Here is a 20,976-nt window from a genome sequence, read left to right on the forward strand (position 1 = left end):
GTGGCAGGTGTCTTCCTCTGCTAGTTCACATTTGTTTTTATTTTTGGCCCACCCTTAACTACATCCCGATACCCACTCTGCAGTAACATTAGTCCAGTATACATGTTCATATTGTCAGTCTGTCTGTCTTTCTCTGTCTGTCTGATTTTCTCCATTTTCTTTCACACATACACACTTACACACACACACACACACACACACACACACACACACACACACACACACACACACACACGCACACACACACACACACACACACTTTATAGATGATCTGTTAGTGCTTCCCTATTTATTGCTATGGCAATGCTCATGCCCCTGGTCTGATGTAGCCTTGGCTAAATCTCCCGCCATCCATGGGATGTGAAAACTAAACGTTTGGGAGTAATCTCTACTGCCAAAGCTGAATCCTCAGAGAAAAGGTGTAATATTTGAACTGGGTCACAGTCAGGATTTTACCCATCTGCATTGCAACGCCTGATCTATGTTTCTTTGAAGATCCCTAATAAAGGAGGGCCAAGTATCTGTTTAAATGTTTTATAAAAATTGGTTGTCCCCATCAGGACCTCATGCCTTAGTAGATTTTAAAGTATCAGTGACTTAATATAACTCCCTTATCTTGATAGGTGTATTTAGAAAAGCAACTCATCATCACAATCTTGGGGATATAAATCAGTGCTTAGAAAGAAGGTTATAGCTACATTTTAGCACCTTAATCCATCAGAATATAAGGATTTATAAATTGTCTACATAATATTAATAATAAAATTATTTTCTTCATCAAATATGGCATCCATTTTCCTTCACTTGTTTTACTTCTTTTCACACAAATGTTAAATCTGTTTTTATTCTATTTTATTTTAGTTTAGTTTTACTCCTTGTTGACAATGTCAGTTGTAATGTCAGAGGCTCATAAGGTAATCCACTTCCCTTTAGGGCTGCAGAATCAGAAGACTGTGGGTTATTTTCCCCACACCATATACTTAGCTTAAATTTCCAAGTGTGGGAATAATTTCCAGTGTTGATACTACTGTGCAGAATAAATCAGATGTTGCATGCCTGAGTGTGCCACCCTTCAGATGTTAAACCAAGGTTCCATCTGCTTTAATTGTTGTTAACTCAGGTGAATGTAAAAGATCCCACAGTTCTTATAAAAAAAGATTATAACATCAAATTAACATTATCATATTTACAATATTTAAACTCTCATAAAACTGTCATTCTGTTTGAAAATAGAATCTAATTACATTTTCATTACAATAATATAACTTCATTACAAGAGTTTCTTCTTTTAATCCTTTCTCTGTCCCACCATCCTTTTTACATCATCATCTTTCTCATTTTGTTCTACAACAATCTTTCACATATTATCTTCCATAATATTATCAGTCACAAAATTCTAATCCATTTATCAATTTCACATTTCTTTTCTTTCCCATATTTCCCATATAAAATCATTTCAGTATTTATATTTATATTTATGAATCCTCCCCATTCATATTCACTTTCAAATCTTTCCCAAAGCTGTTCATTCCTTTTACATTTTAAAAATAATGTTTTATTTTTCTTCTATTATTTTATATTTCATAATAATGGTAACTCTCCATGAAAAAGCTACTTCATTCACATCTCTTTCTTTTGTCTTTTATGGCAGTTATTTCTCTTTGTAGTTCCTTCTATTGGTATGGCAAATAATATTTCTTCATAATATTATTATGCCAATCTTTTCTACCATCATCAGTTTTATTATTTCTTTCCATACTTTTATTTTATCTACATATTATTTCTTTATTTTCCATTATTTATCTTATTTACATATTTATTTCTTCCATTTTTATTTTTTATCACTTCTTTTCCCGGTTTCTTATTTCTATATATTTTCATATCTTTTATGTAACATTTTCCCATCATTTAATTTCTCTGTCTTACATTCTTTGTTACTCCCAAAAAGATGCATAGAAGTCAAATGTATAATTTCTTAATATGCTTCTCTCATTTCATGCATATAAGTTTGAGTTATTATACTCATCAATATTTCAGAAAGGCACTTACCTAATCGACGTCCGTGCTTAACTCGTTTTAGTTTTTACTTTTCTCTTTCCCATCCATCTGTTTAGCATCACTTTCACACAGGAAATTTCATAATATATTTTTATAACATTCACTATCTTTTCTCCGATTCCATATATCTCAAGAATACTTCACATAGCCTGATGATCAACTCTATTAAATTATTTTGCTATGTCTCATCATCAATCTAACTTATTTATTCTGTTTCTTTCACTATTATTAACATTTTTATCTTACTTCCTTTAATACCAAAAAATCCCTGCCAATATCACTTCTTCTAATATGTTTGTATCATTTTATACTATTTTCATTAAAATTTTATAATATAGATTTCCTAATATTATCAGTCTCCAATTCTTTATATCTTTTGTTTCATCTTTCTTCCAAACAAATTAAACTACTCTGCCATAAATTTCTTTTTGTCTTCCTTTATACCATTCTTTAAACATTCATTTAAAATTTTCAGAATACATATTTCTAATTTTCATTCCTGTCTTTATAATACATGCACTCTAATCCATCCAGTCCTGATAATGAGTACTCCTTACCTACCTTTATTGCCTTTTTTATCTCTTCCATATTAATTTCATTTTCCATAACATTCTTAATATTCACATATATTTTTAACTATCAACAAAACTGTCTTCTATTTATTTCTTAGACATTTTACCTGCAAAATTTTCACAACTTGCATTATTTCTTCCTGCCCATAATAAAACTATTTTCTTCATCAAATATTGCATCCATTTTCCTTCACTTGTTTTACTTCTTTTCACACAAATGTTAGATCTTTTTACTTTTAAAAATAATCTGTGCATGTATAACATTGTCTTTACTTTTTTCTCTATTCTTCTCATGCAATTATCTCTCTACTTTTTTATTCTATTATAATCTTGTTCCAGTTCTTTTTCATACAGTCTCTTAACTTTCTGGAAAATCTTTCTTATTGTAACTATTTTTTTCTACTTTTAAAAATATCTTTCTGTATTTTTGTTTATATATAACCCACAATTTTCCGAATGTAGTCTTGTGATGCAATCTTCTTCCCATAACATTTTTCTCTGTCACTATTTATTTCTCCTCATTAATCTTACTAGTTAATCTTCTTATTCCTTTTCCTTCCTTTCTGTATTATCTCTCTGCTGTCACCTACTCTAGTTCATACTGCTTATGATCTGAAAAATAAGCTATGTCAACTCCTCCTTCTATTTATTTCATATCTTTTAATCGATAACATAATCTATTTGGGGGGCGTGGCTAGGATGCTGAACTGATAGCTGCACTTCATTTCAGCTCTCTTACCTCAATACAATTTCTGACAGGAATTTTACAAAATAATATTTAATTTGAAGAAATTTTTATTACTAACTTATTTCTAATAACTCTGAGCATCTATAAGAAAAATTTTATTGTCAGAACTTGAATAAATCCTGTCAAATTAATTACTGGAAAATCAGCACCAATATCAGCTTTACAGCATGAGTCATCTAAGGAATACAGCACAAGACTCTTCTTTCAAAAAAGACCTGCAGTCTCTCATTACAAATATACAGGAACTTACAATAAAAATCGACAGGATGGACAATAAAATAGATACTTTTAAAGAAAAGTGCTCACAACAACTGGAACAGCTTCAAGAAATGTTTACACAGCAGAAAGGACAGATATCACTTATTGAACAGTCATTAAGTGACATTGACACTAGAGTCCAAATAGAGGAACAACAAACTGAATTCTTACTTCAACAGAATACATATTTACTAGAAAAGCTTGATGATATGGAAAATTGAACAAGAAGAAATAATATTAGAATATATGGTCTACCAGAAAAATCTGAAGGGGACAATATAATAAACTTTCTTACCACCTGGATGCCAGATGTAACAAAAATACCTGAAGCTCTTTCATATGGTATAGAACGGGCACATAGATCACTAGCAGCTTCTGGAAATGCTTCTTCTCCGCGTAAGAACAAGCCGAGATCTATAATTGTGAGACTTTTTTCTACACAAGATAAAGATCTTATATTAAGAAATGCTTGGGCAAATTCTCCCATCAAATACAATGATTCATTAATAAGATTTGACAATGATTATTCTACAAAGGTGGTTTCAAAAGAAAAGAATTTCTACCAATAAAAAAACCTTGAAGAAAAAGCAACTGAAAGTCCATCTTTTATTCCCAGCAAGACTGAAAGTTTTTCTACCAAATGGAATAAAAATCTTTGAAACAGTAGATTCAGCAATAAAATACCTTACCAACAACAACATCCTAACACATGAAGAATCTATGGACTGGACAATAAGTACACAAGAGAAATGCTGAAGTAAATAATTGGAAAACTGTTGAGCAAAAGAAAAAAACTAAAGGACAAATAATCTTACATATGTTATATTCTGTAAAAATCTAAATAATAATACTAACAACAAAAGAAAAGTTCTTACTGTCTTCAAGTTACACCAAAACAGGTACTGTTTTCAATTATATTTTAAATGTCAAAATTAGCATAAATGTAAATACATTTATCTCAAATCACATCAATATACTAAGCATAATTTAAACATTGCTCTATTTTTCATTATTATCCATCTATTATTTTCATATTCTTAATCAGAGTAATCAATGCATAATAATGTTCCCAAAACAGTTATTTATTTATTTGTTTATTTTCTCTCTTTGTGTTTTGTTGTTTTTATTTTTTCTCTTTTTATAAAATCTTCATTAACTTATAATATTTTAATCAGTATATGGTTATATTGCTTAATAGGTATAATAGTGACTGCTATATAACTTATTATCAGTTACATCCCTGACAGCATTACTTTTTATAAGTTAAAAGTGTCCCTGTTTGGATAAACGCTAATGCTGGGCAGAAATGTGTTGCTTTTGAAATGAAGTATTTCAGTTAGGATGTATCATAAGACTACTTTAAATAAGCTTAAAAGATGTTCTGCCTTTGACCCATATGCACATACTGATATAGTCCAGTGAAAAAAATATGTCTTAAGTGATATTTTGAGGCTATAAGTCAGGTGTGTTGTGGCTCCGGACATCCGGAGTTGAAAGATGCTTGTGACTAGCTTAGATATCCTGTTGTCTTTTATTTTGTAGAGAAATAAGGCATAGCATGTTTAAAATGCAAAGTTTGATAGTTGTGAACACTACTCAAAACTAGAGTGCTCGTGCACACTACATGAGTTTGTCACCAAGTAAGAGAAGGAAAAGAAAAAGAAAAACACATACCTTTTCCGCTTGGTTCTCGAGACAATTTAACAGCCACAAACATCATTAGAAACTTGAGTTACTTATTGCTTGTCATTTACTTGTGTACGTCATCCCTGACTCTTTCTAATTGACGTCTAGTCAGAAAATAAACTAGGTTCACATTTAAAGATACAGAAACCTAAATCCCTTCTAAGGAAACGTAAATAATATAAAAGGTTCATATAAATATACACAGATATATAATTTTGAAGCACTTTCAATTTATGGCTACTGATGTCTTTTAGCACCTTGATAGATAAGGACATATATCTGATTGTCTTTCTGTCAGTTTAGATTTCCAGTCATTTTAGCTATCCCTTACTATGTTTTATACAGCAGAGTTTAAAGAGCAGAAATTAATCATCAGCAAATAAAATCACTGCTGTTTTACAAATTCTCTAAAGAAACTAGTAAATGTCAAGCAAATGACAGGTTTATTTTAAGGAAAATTGCCATTTCCCACACTGGTGCTCCTACAAAATACTACTAATGTCCTGCTACCAAAATATGCCCTCAAGTGGACAAATGGGATGCAACAAGAAGGTTAAGTGTACATTTAGCAAATCAGTATAATATACTAGATAGAGAAAGTAAAAGCAATAATTATATAAACAAATATAAGTAACATAACAACAGTGGATTTAACCCAATGTGTCAATTATACAATAGTTATATCCCATATAGCTTTGAACTTTGTCGAAACATCTGTGTTCTACACACATATTGTATTAAATCTAATTTGAGTAGAAGAGGGAGAGGCTTAGCCCACACCCTAATTTATTACTAAGTTACCATGCATTATGAACATACATTGTGGCAGGTACTCAATGAGCTATCCATCCTTAGATGGCTCATGCTGTTCCCGTTTGCTCATCTGAATGACTGCGGCTGTACTCTTCTTATTATATTACCTGGCTGTGGCTTCACCCTTCTTATAATATTACCTGGCTCTTTACATTATCAAGAATGACATAATACTAGTGTATGTGGGTATATCATGTTACTGTTAGTGTAAACAAAAATGCTTGACAATGCAATTGTAATTCTTAAACCTTTCTGCAGACAAATGTATTGTCTAGCAGTTGAGTGCCTGATTGTTCCTAATTAGCAGACCTGTATTTTCATGTTCCAATATGACTACATGAAAAGATGCCAATATTAGTCTGCAAGTTTAGTAAGCCGTAAATTCATTGGGGATTAAATCGAGGGGGCACTTATATTATAGCTAAAGCATTTGACATTTGATAAATGTATCCTCTCAATGATGTGTTCTATCTAGTCATTAACTATAAAACAACTTTTCTGAGAAATATTGTTGTAATGCCAGTTAATGATTTGAATTAAATATTTCTATATACAGTCATAAAGCAATTACCAGGATAAATAATACTCTTGCAGTGCATGGATCACCATAGCTATCCTCTGATGTTAGAGGAAAAACAAGCTTCTTAAACACCTTTTAGACATAATAAAGATGTTACCCCATAGTTTAAATACATTTTGTCTATTTACTGCAAAATGGGTTAGGAATTTTAACCTGTAACATTTTCATACATAATAGTTTAAATCTTAGCAGCTTCCATTATTTTGATATGTTCTCCAGTATACTTTTATTCAGTCATAAGATTAAATTACTGGTGTTAAGTAAGTCAAAATTATATCTCCAGCACTTATTGTCAGCAGATAAACTCACTGGTTAAGTGTCAGTCTAAGCTGTAACAGTTAATATGTGATATACATAGATGTTTGCTTTAAAAATGTGGTCAAGTGCACTGCAGTTTTACCTCTGTACTGTGTCAGTTTTGATTATACAAAGTCCCTCTGAAAGTTGATAGAAGTGTTAACAACAAAACACTCAATCAAGTAACAACATTATAAGTAGTCTCTTGGATAAGGGAGATGTCTAAATTGTGATCTTGTTGTCTCCAGCCATGGGAATTATCTTTGAAAAGCTGAAAAATGCAATCAGAGGAACATATTTAATGTCTACTAAAGAAATATTAATATACTTGTACATTGTATTGCATTTCAGTTTATGTTAAACATGAAATATGATGTGATTTCAGAACTATTCATGTTTTTATTCCAATATGACTTTGCAAATATTAATTTAAACACTGGTTTTGGACTTGAGTAGTCTAAAACAATTGCACAACAATGGTATTGTATTATACAGTAATGTCAGTAAATAGTTTTCAACAGATGTATGAAATATACAGTTATAGATTTTAACATGATGTTTATTAATACCCTAAATTATTTTGAAATGATACTACCTTAATCAAAATATTTGTACCTTTTGAAACCTGATTAGAAATAAGTATTATTGAATTACAATAAGATGAGTAAAGAATATATGTATATATTTTAGCTGATTAGATTATCTTAATATATTATTCAATTATCTTTATTTAAAAACTAAGAGGATAAGAGAAACTGATCCAAATATTATTTGTGAGGGTAGAAAGTTTGTTTGGTTAGATTCACTAACCAAACAAAGAGGTATATTACCTCATAGTGATAGGGAATGGTTTTAAGATTAAGAATTACAAGTTTGGAAGTTCTTTTTTTTTTTTTTATTCTATCACTTTGGTGTCGCTCAGAAACATGCAAAAATCATACAAGAAAAACTTTTTGAATTCTGTATTCAAGATGGAACTAAGAATAAACAATATTTACATAAACTCACACATAAAACAAACTCAAAACTAGGAAATGAAATGTTTATCCATAAATGTTAATGGTCTAAATAATAGTAATAAAATGAGAAGCCTATTCAAGTACATAAACTTACATAAACCACAAATAGTCTTTTTACAAGAGACACACTTATTAGATAAATATATAAACAACTTAAATATTAATAATTACACAGTACCAATAAACTCTCAATACAAAACAAAAAAGAGGAGTAGGTATACTACTTCGCAACTCAACTATAACACATAAAATAATCACTACTCATCAAGATATATCAGGTATGTTTTGTCTAGTTTCAATAGAGTTAAATAAGAGAATCTATACGTTAGTAAATCTATATTGGATCCCAGGACTAGGATTAAAAACAGTTAAACAGCATTTTGAAGAGATAATTCATTTAACTAAGGGTAGGAGACTTCAACTGTATAATGAATGAAAAAGATACAGATTCTAAATCCAAAAGAAGAAAACAACCTATCTCTAAAGCACTATCAAAATTTATAGATACATTGTATTTAAAGGATATAAATGAATTTGCAGAACCAGACTCACTAATCTTCACATTTTATTCTCATAGATATAAAACTAACTCTAGAATTGATAGAATATATGTTGCCAATGACCTAATAACAAAAATCGACAAAGTCAAAATCATAAATTGTCCCTTATCTGATCATAATGCCATAGTCTTTGAGATAGAGCTTACACCATTTTATTCAAATCCCATTACTAGGATACCTTCCTATATCACAAAATTGACAGATTTCAAAGAATTTTATGAAGAAACAATCAAAAACTTTCTAGAAATAAATTACACAGAAGATATTTCAGAAATATATGTCTGGGATTCATTAAAAGCAGTTACATATGGGAAGATATTATCCTGGTACATAAATAAAAGGAAGTTATGGAATAAAGATATGCTAGACTTACAAAACAAAGCAGATAAATTGAAACTGGAAATACAAAAGGGTAATGCTACTCAAGTTCAAGAACTTACACAAATCAATAAGAAGTATACAGAATTGCTACATCATAAGATTATGATTAACTTAGAAAAGATAAAAATAAACTCATACTCTACTAATTCAGCACACCTGAGATACTTAACTAATAGAACAAAAAATAATTAAATCTAAGCAAATAAAAGAAATATTTATTCCTAATACTAACAAAAGAGTTACGGAACTAAATGATATTTTAGAAGCATTCAAACTCCAATTTAACATTGATAATTCCATAAATACTCAAGATACACCTACTAAGGATATAAAAAATACTTAGAAAACAATATTCATATTAAATTAACACAAGAACAAATAGACATTATAAACAAACCAATCAATATGACAGAATTAAAATCACAAATTAAAAAGCTCAAGACAAATAAAGCACCTGGCCCAGACAATATGCTACCAGAAATGTATAAATTAATACCCAATCAAGCCATATCTTTATTATTAAAAGTATATGATATAGCCAATAAAGATTTCAATATACCACCCTCTTGGAAATATTCATTGATATCCCCAATTATCAAACCAGATAAAGATGAGAAGCAATGTTCCTCATATAGGCCAATATCATTACTCAATATAGACTATAAGATGTCTATGGCTATATACGCAGATAGGATCAAACACTTTCTTCCTTTTTTAATTCACAAAGATCAAACAGGTTTTATTAAAGGAAGAAATACTTCAGATAATATTAAAAGAATACTAACATTAATAGATTATAGCAAACATAAAGTCCTAGATTTAAATGTAATCTCATTAGATATTAATAAAGCTTTTGATTCGGTTAACTGGAACTTTCTTTCACTAGTTTTAAAAAAATATAACTTTCCTTTTAATTTTAATAATCTTATCCAAATACTATATGAAAAATCTACTGCATATGTTAAACTGGGATCATATAGATCAGGCCCTATAACAATCAAAAAGGGAACTAAACAAGGTTGCCCTTTATCACCATTGTTATTTGCATTACTCATAGAACCCTTTGCAAATCAAATCAGATCAAACAATAACATAAAGGGCATTTGTATTAATAAAATGTTAAACCTTAAAATCCAACTCTTTGCTGATGACATACTATTAATTCTCTCAGATGCAAATGAGTCTTTGAATGCTCTATTTAACTCCATGAATAAATTTCAAAATATTTCAGGCTTAAAATTTAATGAAAACAAAACTAAAATTATGCCCTGTAATTGTAAAAAAAAATAATAATATAAACAAAAGATTTTCCAAATATATAGTAACAGAAAGTAAATTATTATATTTGGGAATAAATCTACTCAATGAATTAACAGATTCTCTAATATTTAACTATAATAAAATACTAGACAAAATAGAACAAACAATTGGTTACTGGAATAAATATATCTTTTCAACAACAGACAGATTATATCTTATTAAAATAATCATATTTCCCAAAATATTATACTTAATACAAAATTTTTCATTGCCACCTCCCAAATATATTATTCAAAGATACAATAAACTAATTTTAAATTTTCTATGGTTTCCAAATAAACCCATATAGCCTTAAATAAACATTTGCCAGATTGGGAAGATGGTGGAATTAATTTACCGGATATTGATTTATATATTACCTCATCTGTTATTAAAAACATAACACTATGGTTAAATAATTCATACACACCTATATGGAAACAAGCCCATGATCAGATTTACATAGAAATCAATTATAATCACATACAAGACAACTTAACAGTAATACCATCACCCCTTATATGGATGGATTATTTTTTAGGGAAAAGGAATAATATTCATAAACTGCCATCAAACTATGTAAGCTCTACACTTTCAGTGTTCAAAACATATATAAACAAAATACCAAATATTAATTCTTGGATTTTTCTTATTTTCCCTATAGCTTTTACACCAAATATTCTAGATACATTCCAAATATCTAAAATAAATATACTTAAAGAAGAAACATTACTCTTTTGGCATCAACTTATAGAGAAAGGGAACATTCTAACAAAGGAACAGATAATTTGTAATTATAATATAAATAAAGACAATTGGCTATTTTTACAAAATCTAAGGCATTTTCTTATAAATAAAATAGAACAAATACAACCTTCAGTTAGACATGAAGCTCCAAAACTCATTGAATACCTTATTCTTATCACAAAACAGTCTTATCAGGGTACAGGTTATTTGTCTAATATCTATAAAATTGTTAAAAAAACAAAAAAACTATCATGAAAAATCATACTGGGATTATTATACTTTAATAAACAACCATCCTCCAGTTGAAGAAGAAAAAAGTAATATTCTAAAATCTTCCAAATTTTCTACATTATCAAAATACTGGCAATTATTCACTTGGAGATATCTACACAGAAGTTTCTATACACCACATAGGTTAGCCAAAATGTATTCTATTGAAGATCAATGTTGGAGATGCCATACCAAGATAAAAGCAGATTGGCAGCATGTTTTTATGAATGTATATGTCTCAATATGTACTGGAAATCCATTAACTATTTTTTCAGACTGTTTATAATGATAATTTTCAATTAACAAAGTCTTTAATTTTATTCAACTCTCCTATTCCAAACTGTGTACCAAAAAAGGACACTAAAACCCTATGGTCACTATTGGCAATTTCACATAAAATCATAACTATACACTGGAAAAATGAGGCTTCCTCGTTCAAGGAATTTGAGACTTTAACAACAACAGTTGCTCACATGGAAATATTAACAGTGAAGAACAGAACTAAAAGATCTACTTCTTACTATTACTCTTGGATGAAAGTACTGGAAATACTCGAAAAGAGCGAAGAAGATATATCATCTTATGTTGCTAACTATATAATATAGAATTTCAATGTTATTTGCATAGACACCAATGTAAATAGTTATATAATGGTTTGAAGTTAGTAATGTTTTAGAATTGTAAATATGTTATTTATCTTTATTTCATGTAATGTTTAAGACATCTAATTTGAAATAATAAAAAAAATATTTAGTGGAAAAAAAAACATAATCTATTTGGGTTTTAAATATCCCCTTTAATATGTCCATTCTATTTTTTTTTTCTTTTGTCAAGCCATTACTTCCTTCACCACATTAATAACCTATGTTATTTTCTCTTTTTCCTTTTATTAAATTATAGTCTCCCACCATAATAACTGATATGCACACCAAAAAATTTCTCTTAACTCTTAAAATATCATTTTCTCTCTATCATATCAGCATATGAATACATCACAAATAACTTTTGTCTTATCTGGATATCACATATCACCACCCTTCCTGAAATGAATACTGTCACATCTAATATTTTTATTTCTTCACTTTTTATCAGCTTCTTATCCAAGAACATGTATCATTACCAGCTTAGCATATAGTTTGTATTCCCCATATTGTATTTTTCTTTTATTTTTTTCTTTCTTTTCACGTATTGTATCCAGCAAGTACATCACTTCCAGATTTAATTTCTTATGCCATTCAATAACTAGCAAGCCTCAGATAACATTTTGCATACAATTGACATTTAAATCCAATACACGTACAGTATGTCATCCTGTCCCATTTTTGCTTCTTTCCTTTTTTCTCTTTATTCTTCCTCCTTACAGTTTCTGCGTTCGATTTTTCTTCAGTTGTTTTTGTTCTTCTCATGTTTCAAAGGCCATATCTTTCTTGGACAAAACTAGCTATACTATAGCATGCAGATTTAATTTATACTACATAAAAGCTGCTAACTCCCTTAACATACTTAGTATACCAATACAGCAGTAAGTGACAGTGACAATATAACTACTACACTCGCACTTATTACAACTGCTACCATTTTGATAAAAAAATATTCAAAAACTTAAACCCACCTCTCTTGTAACAGACAACCTTCCAGTAGAATATCTCAAAATAGCTTCAGATGCCATTGCATCTCCTTTATCAACATTTATAAATTACTCTTTCCATGAAGCTATAGTCCCAAAACTATGGAAACAGTCCTATGTTGTTCTCTTGCATAAGGGTGGCAAATCTTTTGAGCTAGAAAACTGCATACCTCTACCCATCTTGTCCCCTTTATTTAAATGCTTGAAAACTGTATTCAACAACAGTTGAACAACTACCTAACAGAAAGCCAATTACTTTTCACAAAACAACATGGCTTTAGTCCAAACCACTGCACTGCACAGAAACTACATTACTAACTTTTGGGGTTTTATTGACTTTCTGTAGTCTATTTCTTTCATTGATCTCAATTGAATCAAGCAACTCTTCTTTTAAATCATTTTATTCTAATCCGAGGGAACATTCTTTGTTCTCTATTTCTTGTGGGCATTCTATAGAAAGTTCCAGAGCATCTTCCTGTGCCACATTTTCTTCACTTTCATCCTGTATCATCTGTTTCTCTTTCATATGGCAACTCACTGGCCTATCACTCCACAACACTGAGTGTGTCAGAGTTGGCACAGGTTTCTGTTCCTCCCCTTGCTGTCAACTTCAACTGAACATTTGTACTGGTTTCCTAATGAAGGCTCCAAAGTATCTTCATATGACAACTGATCAGGCATTTCTTGCTCCACTAGATTTTCTACACTAAAACTTCACTTCACAGGTAATCCATAACCTCAGCTTCTATTTCTTTAACTTCTCCATTACTAAACCTCTTTTCTACTTTTCCTCCTTGTATTCTTATTTTTTGTATTATAAAATTTTCCATGTCTGGATGCCTTTGCCTGTATTTCTCTTCAAATATCTTTGGTGCTGCTCTTTTTTGTATTGATTACCTTTGTTATTCTCCTTTGCATAAATATTACACTGTATTAAATATCTTTTTCTTTCCCATATCCATATCTCTTCTTTAGATTTCTACTGATCCTTCTGTTTCTCTTTACTCTGGGGACTTGTACCATCATGCAGTGATGTAACCTGCTTGTGATCTTATTTTTTTATTGTGAAATTTTCCACATCTGGATGCCTTTGTCTGCATTTCTCTTTGAATATCTTTGGGGCTGCCTATTTTGCTTTGATTAATTTGGCTTTCTCCTTTGCATAAATATTGCACCATATCAGATATCTCTTTCTCTCCCATATCCCAGTGGCAGCTCGTGCTATTGGACTGCAGGACTACAGCCCCCCAGCAGGTCTATATTATAACATCGAAGTCTCAAAACTTTGAATGTTATGACATTGAACCCAAAACCTCGAAGACTGACAACATCGAAGACTGAGAACAGAGATCGTTTGGGGAAAAAATCGCTGTTCCAGCACAAAATGCAAAACACACAAACACTAAAAACTGTTTCTAATGTGGGTGGCTTCACCCCCATACCCCCCAATGTGGTGGACTGTGTCCCCCACACCCCCCTACTTAAATATGCCAATTCTGAGATTGCATCACAGTGGAGTAAATAGTGAAGCCGCCGAAACAGCCCACCAAATTCTTTCTCTGGGAAAGAATTCGATGTTTCGTGGCTTCAATGTTGTCAGTCTTCAAGATTATGGGTTTGATGCTATAACATTCAAAGTTTTGAGACTTTGATGTTATAATATAGACCCCCCCCCCAGCTGTACAAAAACGAAAACCAAAATAAAAAAAAAAATCCCAAAAATCTGCACATGCGTGCTCAGAAATCTGAATCCGGACTGCTGTTTAACCAGTCTGGATTCAGAAAGATGGCAGCAGTCTACAGATGCCCTGGAAGGGGATTGGACTGCAAGGTCTGCAGTCTGTGCATGCTCAGAATGAGCTAGAGGCTGCGCACGCATGCATACTTGGCATTCCGGCGCCAAGAAACTGTTGCTGCTTTGATTTGAACTCAGAGTGGACTTTTGAATGGAGAACTATTTTGAATGGAGGATGGGATGGAGAATTAGCTTATTTTGAATGGAGGTTGTGACTCTGCATCAGATCGGACTTTTGTTTGGGGAATTTCTGGATTCACTCAGGTACGTGTGTGTGTGTGTGTGTGTGTGTGTGTGTGTGTGTGTGTGTGTGTGTGTGTGTGTGTGTAAAATGCCCCAGTTAACTATAACCGGTGGCTGGAGAGAGTAACTCAGACTCAAACTCTCAAACCTGGGTGCAGGTAGCAATAGCCTGAATTCCCTACCCAATACCACTTGTGAAATGCATTCAGATTTTTGCCTCATATTTTTGTTCTGTTCTGTTCCTCATAAAATCTGTGGTTTTCTGGATTTTGAATTCACCAAATAATGACAGACATTTGAATTTTAGACTTCATATTCTTCAGAAAGTACATGGTAACACAAAACATTTTATTCTATCAATTTTCTAAGTTTATAAGATCAATATTTGAAATGTATCCGTATTTTTGGGGCCATATTCCCGCATTATTGGCTTTGTGCAGGTTTTTTTTTGCTAAGAGGTTGAGAGCTATGGTGAGAACTGACTTCACCTAATATGTTTGGGGGATATACTCCCCCATTATTGGCTTTGTCCAGGCGTTTTGTACTAAGAGGTTGAGAGCTATGGTGAGAACTGAATTCACTAAATGATAGCCATTTAGATTTCAGTCTTCCTGTCTTGCAAAAAACAGCTAACTTGACATAGTGGTATGTTGCTCTGACTACTGCATAGGGTCCTGGATTCAAGACATGACAGTGAAATGCGTGGTGGTAGCACAGTATTTTATTCTAGCAACTTTCCAAGGTTATACAAGCAATGTTTAAAAATGTGTCCCTGATTTTTAGGTTTTTGTCCACCCCCCCCCCAATAAATTTTGGCTTTTTCCAGATTTCTTGTGCTCATGTGCTGCAACGTTGAGAGATACAGTTATGTGTCGAGTGAATTTTACAAGGAGCTAAGAGCTTCAGGGGAAGAGAAGTTTAGTGCTGCCTATGCTGAGTCTGCTTGCATTGTTAATAGCACAACAGGTAGTGTACTTGCTTTCAATGCAGAAGGCTGTAGGTTCTACTTCCACAGTGTGTACATGCATTGCTGATATTGTACTGTGTTGTACTTTTAAAGGGGGTGGATGCTACAGTCCTGAGAATGTCCTCTTTGGCGGAAATGCCTAGTAACTATCAACCTGTAATCAGTTTGCCATCCATTCCCTATTGCAATATTACTTGCTTATCATTTTTTAATGTAACATGAGCAATATATTCCTCAAGGGCAACAGGCACTTTATTTGTAGATGAAACAATGAAATATAAATTGTTTGCTAGCAGCATCCTCTTCAGATCTCTTTAATGTGGAATTATTTAGATTTTACTTCTGCAGAGATTGTGCATATTTACTGATACTGGTGGATTGTAGAAGTTTGAGCAGACTTTTATGATGGAAATGTTCTGGAATTGGGCAGTTTTGTCATTATTGGTGCATTCATTTTGTTTCATTGTTTACTGGAAAAATGTTCAAAACAATAAATTTAAAATGCCCTCTAACAACTGCACTGTATTATTTAATTAATGTAATTTAATACAATCAAGAAGGTGTATCAAAGAACACATGTATGTTTCGTGTGCAAGGGGCCTATGATTTGAAACAGCCAAAAGTTAATATTTATCTGCCACTGACCAGATGTGTTTTCTTTGAATGTGGGTTTCAATGCTGTTTCAATAAACGTGAGTTTCAAGGGCAGAGAAGGTTTAATGCTAAATCTATTTTCATTGTGAGACTACATTGCTTTGTTTAGCAGATGTCTACTAGTGCTTGTTCTGTAAAATGTAAAATAAAACTTTTAAAGAAATCCAAATCATCATAGAAGTAAAGCAGTATGTGCATTACAGTGTTTATGGTAAATGGGGTGAAATAACCAAGTAATGGGACATTGGAAAGGCTGCAGGGGGGAGGCCCCATTCGACCATGATTTTGTGAGTGGGGAAGGGTGGCAAACTTAAAGATAGCCCCAGATTAACTATACCTCTCCACTGCCAAGATTTTCACAGGATGAATAGATTTTTGTTTCTTATTTTGGTTTGTTCCTCATAAAATTTGTAGTTTTCTGGCAAATCATTTAGGAATGAAGTCACTAAATAATGACAGACATTGCGTTTCAGATTTCATGCCCTTCAGAAAATGCATGATAAAGCAAGACCTGTCATTCTGTCAACTGTCTAAGTTTATGCAAGAGCAATTTTTAGTACTGTCTGTATGTTCCCCCAATATATCTGGGCTTGTCCAGATTTCCTGTGTTAAGAGGTTGAGGTATGCACAAATAAATTGCTTTATAGAATTAGGTATATCCAAACCTCTCAACTGTCCCTGACTTTGGCTCAAAATGTTGCTCTGTCCCTGATGATCCCTCCACAAAATGGCAATTTTGGAAGAAAATGTGGAAGGTTTACAATTAATAAATAATTGTAATGATTAGAGTTGTAGATTACTTTTATTTCAGAAATGCATGTAGATTCTCTTATTTTTGTCAGCTGCTCAATTTAACAGTACTAATATTTAAAAGTGTCCTTCTTTGACAGGTTCCTAGCTGTATTGTCTGGGTATTTTATATTTTTGCATCACATTTTTGGTCCATTTATCAGAAAATTGTGGTTTTCAGGAAAATTAGTGACAAATCATTAAAGACAGAAGTTAAAAAATAATGACAGCCTTTTGAGTTTCAGATTTCATACTCTTCAGAAAATTCATACTATTGCAAGACCTACTATTCTATTATCTATCTAAGTTTATAAGAGCAATATTTAAAAATTGTCCTTATTTTTGGGTCTTTGTCCCACTTCTATTTATGGCTTTGCCAGATTTCTTGCTCTGAGGTTGAGAAGTATGACAAATGTGTCAGGGCCATCAGCCAGAGACATTTCAAATTGTGACATACTTGTTGCACCACACTCCCCATTGTAGTGGCTCTGGATGTGTACAAGCAAGGCAAGGAGCAATTATACAGTGTAAGTGTGCAGAGTATCTACCCATCCAAGGTAGACACAAGTACTACAGTGACTTTTCATCTGTCCTTGATTTTGCAGAATGTTCTGGTTTTCTGACATATTTTTATACTGTTGATTTATGCTTCTTATTATTCAGAAAATGCATGTTGTTGCAGTGCCTTTTGCTCTGTGTTTAAGTAGCAATGCTTTAATGAGCATCAGGTAAGCTTGCCTGAGATTGTAATATGCAAGTAAGCTTTAATAAGCATACTGTTAAAGAATTACCAACATAGAAAGCCTTTTTGTTGTTGCCATGCAGAGAATATTTGCATAACTTGATAACGTATAAGCCTTTGGTATTGAAATGCATATGACAGTATTTATTTGTAATAAAGGACAGGATTACAGTATTTTAAGAAGCTCATTACATTTGTTGGAGACTTGCAGTCATCTTTACAGGCTTTACCCGTAAACTAAACAGAATGCCAATCTATCATGTGTGGTCCATAACATGTGCAGCAATCCTTTAAGCAATTTATCTCGAACTTGTTTCTTGTTTGTTGTTCATTTTTTACTTTAATCATGTTTTCCTCATGAAACAAGTAGATAGTTGATGTCAGGCAACAGGTCTTTTTTGGATAAGAAACATTTTTACAAGTGGGGGTATCAGAGAGATTGCTACTTTCAGCATGTTACTTGGTACTTTTATAAAGCTGAATATAAATTATAATTAGAACTGCACTGCAAGGAGAAGTGGTTTGAGTTGAGTGCTGCTTGTTTTCTTTATACTTGATTTTGATTGGCATTCCAGTAATGTATTTAAAAAGTAATTTAATTTTTCATTTCTCACAACCTTTTTGTTTCCATCTAGATATTAAGTAAGCTGTCATGTAACCAATGCATTAAAATCTTTTTTTTTTCTTCTACACTTCATTTTGCCTTGATTGGACTCTCATAATGACAGTTTGGCACCCAGGGCAGTGTATTTAATTAAAGTCCCAGTTTTTGTGGTTTTGAGCATTGCTCTTCCCCTTTCTAGTTGGTCACACCTCTTCCCATTAGCCCCACCCATTCATCTGTCTCCTGCAGCCCCTCTTTGATTTGAAGTCACCAGCCGCCACTGCCATATCCATATTTCTTTTTTATACCTTTCAAAAGTCTATAGATTTTGTTCTTTATATTTTCACACTTCCTCACATGCTTCTTTTTCCAGATAGATCAAGGTTTCTTGGTCTATATAATGTTTTTCATAAATCTGTTGCATTAATGAATACAATTTTTATTTGAAGCTCCTGACAATCTTTCTTGCGGAAGTATTTTCTTTCCTGTAATTTCTCTCTTAATCTTTTTGTATATATTCTGTCTGAAAATTCTGGGCTTCTTGCATAATAGCAAAAATATATATTTTCTTTCTTAGGTTCTTAGCTTCAAAAGTCGACTCTATCATCTTTATGGCTCTTTTTTGGCCTATCAGCTTTTGTGATTTTTGTGGGCAGCTACTTCCTTCTACAACAGGGGGCATCATCCTCCTGGGCATGGCCTAGCCCCATTGTAGGAATTCTTTCATGTCTTGAGGATACTACACTGTCATTTTTTCCAGTCATGGCACCAGTGCATCTACCAGGGCTGGGCACTTTTTTATCCTGGGTCTTGTATACCCAGTTATCTTTTTTTATTTTTTAACTTACTTCTGTACATCATATATGCTGTATAAAATGCAGTCTATATATCAGTGTCACATTGGTGAGATTCATGTGAAAAACAGGGTCCACATCTTGAAGGAACTCACAAAGACTTGAGGATTAATTCAATTCCAGCAGTACTACTGCCCTTTACTTGCTGACATATCATCTATTCATTTGGACCCTTCTAAATAACATGAAACATAATCTATCAGGCCCTCTGGAATGGATATTTAACTGTAGCATCCAGACAGGATTTTTGCCTAATGAATAGAAAACAGAAACTGTCATCCCTCTGCTAAAAGATGGGCCATCTACAGACCCTGAAAACTACATACCCATAAGTCTCATTGGTCTCATATGAAAAGCCATGGAAAGAAGTATCATGGAAATGATCAGTAATGACATAGGAAACCTCTAGACACTGAACTCCACCCAACTTTGTTTCATCAAGGGCAGGCCACCTGGTGGACTTCTTTGAAAAGGTCACCAAAACAATGGATGAAGGCAAAATGGTTCACACTGCCTACTTCAACCTGACCAAGGCTTTTGACACAATCCTCCATTCAGGCATTGCTAATAAAGTTAAGAGGTTAGGTACAAACCCTTATGTCACCAACTGGATAGCCATTTGACTCACAGACAGGATCCAGGAAGTTAGAACTGGATAGTCCACCTCTACAAAGAGGTCAGTCACAAATGGAGTCCCTCAGAGCTCTGTCCTGTTAGGTACAAACCCTTATGTCACCCACTGGATAGCCAGTTGGCTCACAGACAGGACCCAGGAAGTTAGAACTGGATAGTCCACCTCTATAAAGAGGCCAGTCACAAATGGAGTCCCTCAGAGCTCTGTCCTGCGACCACTCCATTGTGGCATTTACTTCTCTGAAGTCGATGCCAATGTCAGTGGCCTCTGGCTGACTAAATTTGCACATGATTGCAAATTAGGGGCAGCCATTGAATCACCCACTAACACAAATGTTCTCTGGGAAGGGCTGACACAGACAAACAACTGGTGCCAGAACCATGGACTAAAACTAAATGCCAGGAAATGCATAATAGCATACTTCAGGAAGTCATCCACTCATAGAAATTACCATATTGACAATACACCCCAAAGATTGAGTAGTCAAGGACTTGCGGAGACACATAGATAATCTAGCCTTTGACCATCACGTCTATAGTAGTGAGGAAATCATTCTATGTTGTGCAACTTATAAACAAAGGTATGGCATGTAGGTCCAAAGAAGTCATTGTTCCACTGTATTCAACATTCATCAGCCTTATCATTGAGTACAATATCCTATTGGAATATACCTAACCAGGCACATCCAACAATTGGAAAATCCACAGAGGTGCCTCACTAAAAGAATGTGGGGCATAAGTAACATGTCCTATGCAGACCACCTCAAGGCCCTATTCCTG

At 32.7% G+C, this 20,976-nt stretch overlaps 1 protein-coding gene across 1 annotated transcript in view; it reads left to right on the forward strand.

Moving 5' to 3' along the window:
* LOC122808882 (gonadotropin-releasing hormone II receptor-like) overlaps positions 1 to 20,976 on the forward strand; it is a 1,292,250-nt gene that overhangs the window by 89,287 nt on the left and 1,181,987 nt on the right. The gene's annotated exons all lie outside the window — the stretch shown is intronic.

The sequence above is a fragment of the Protopterus annectens genome, chromosome 8.part0, assembly GCF_019279795.1.
Source record: "Protopterus annectens isolate FY-2018-M chromosome 8.part0, PAN1.0, whole genome shotgun sequence".
Classification (NCBI taxonomy): Eukaryota; Metazoa; Chordata; order Ceratodontiformes; family Protopteridae; genus Protopterus; species Protopterus annectens.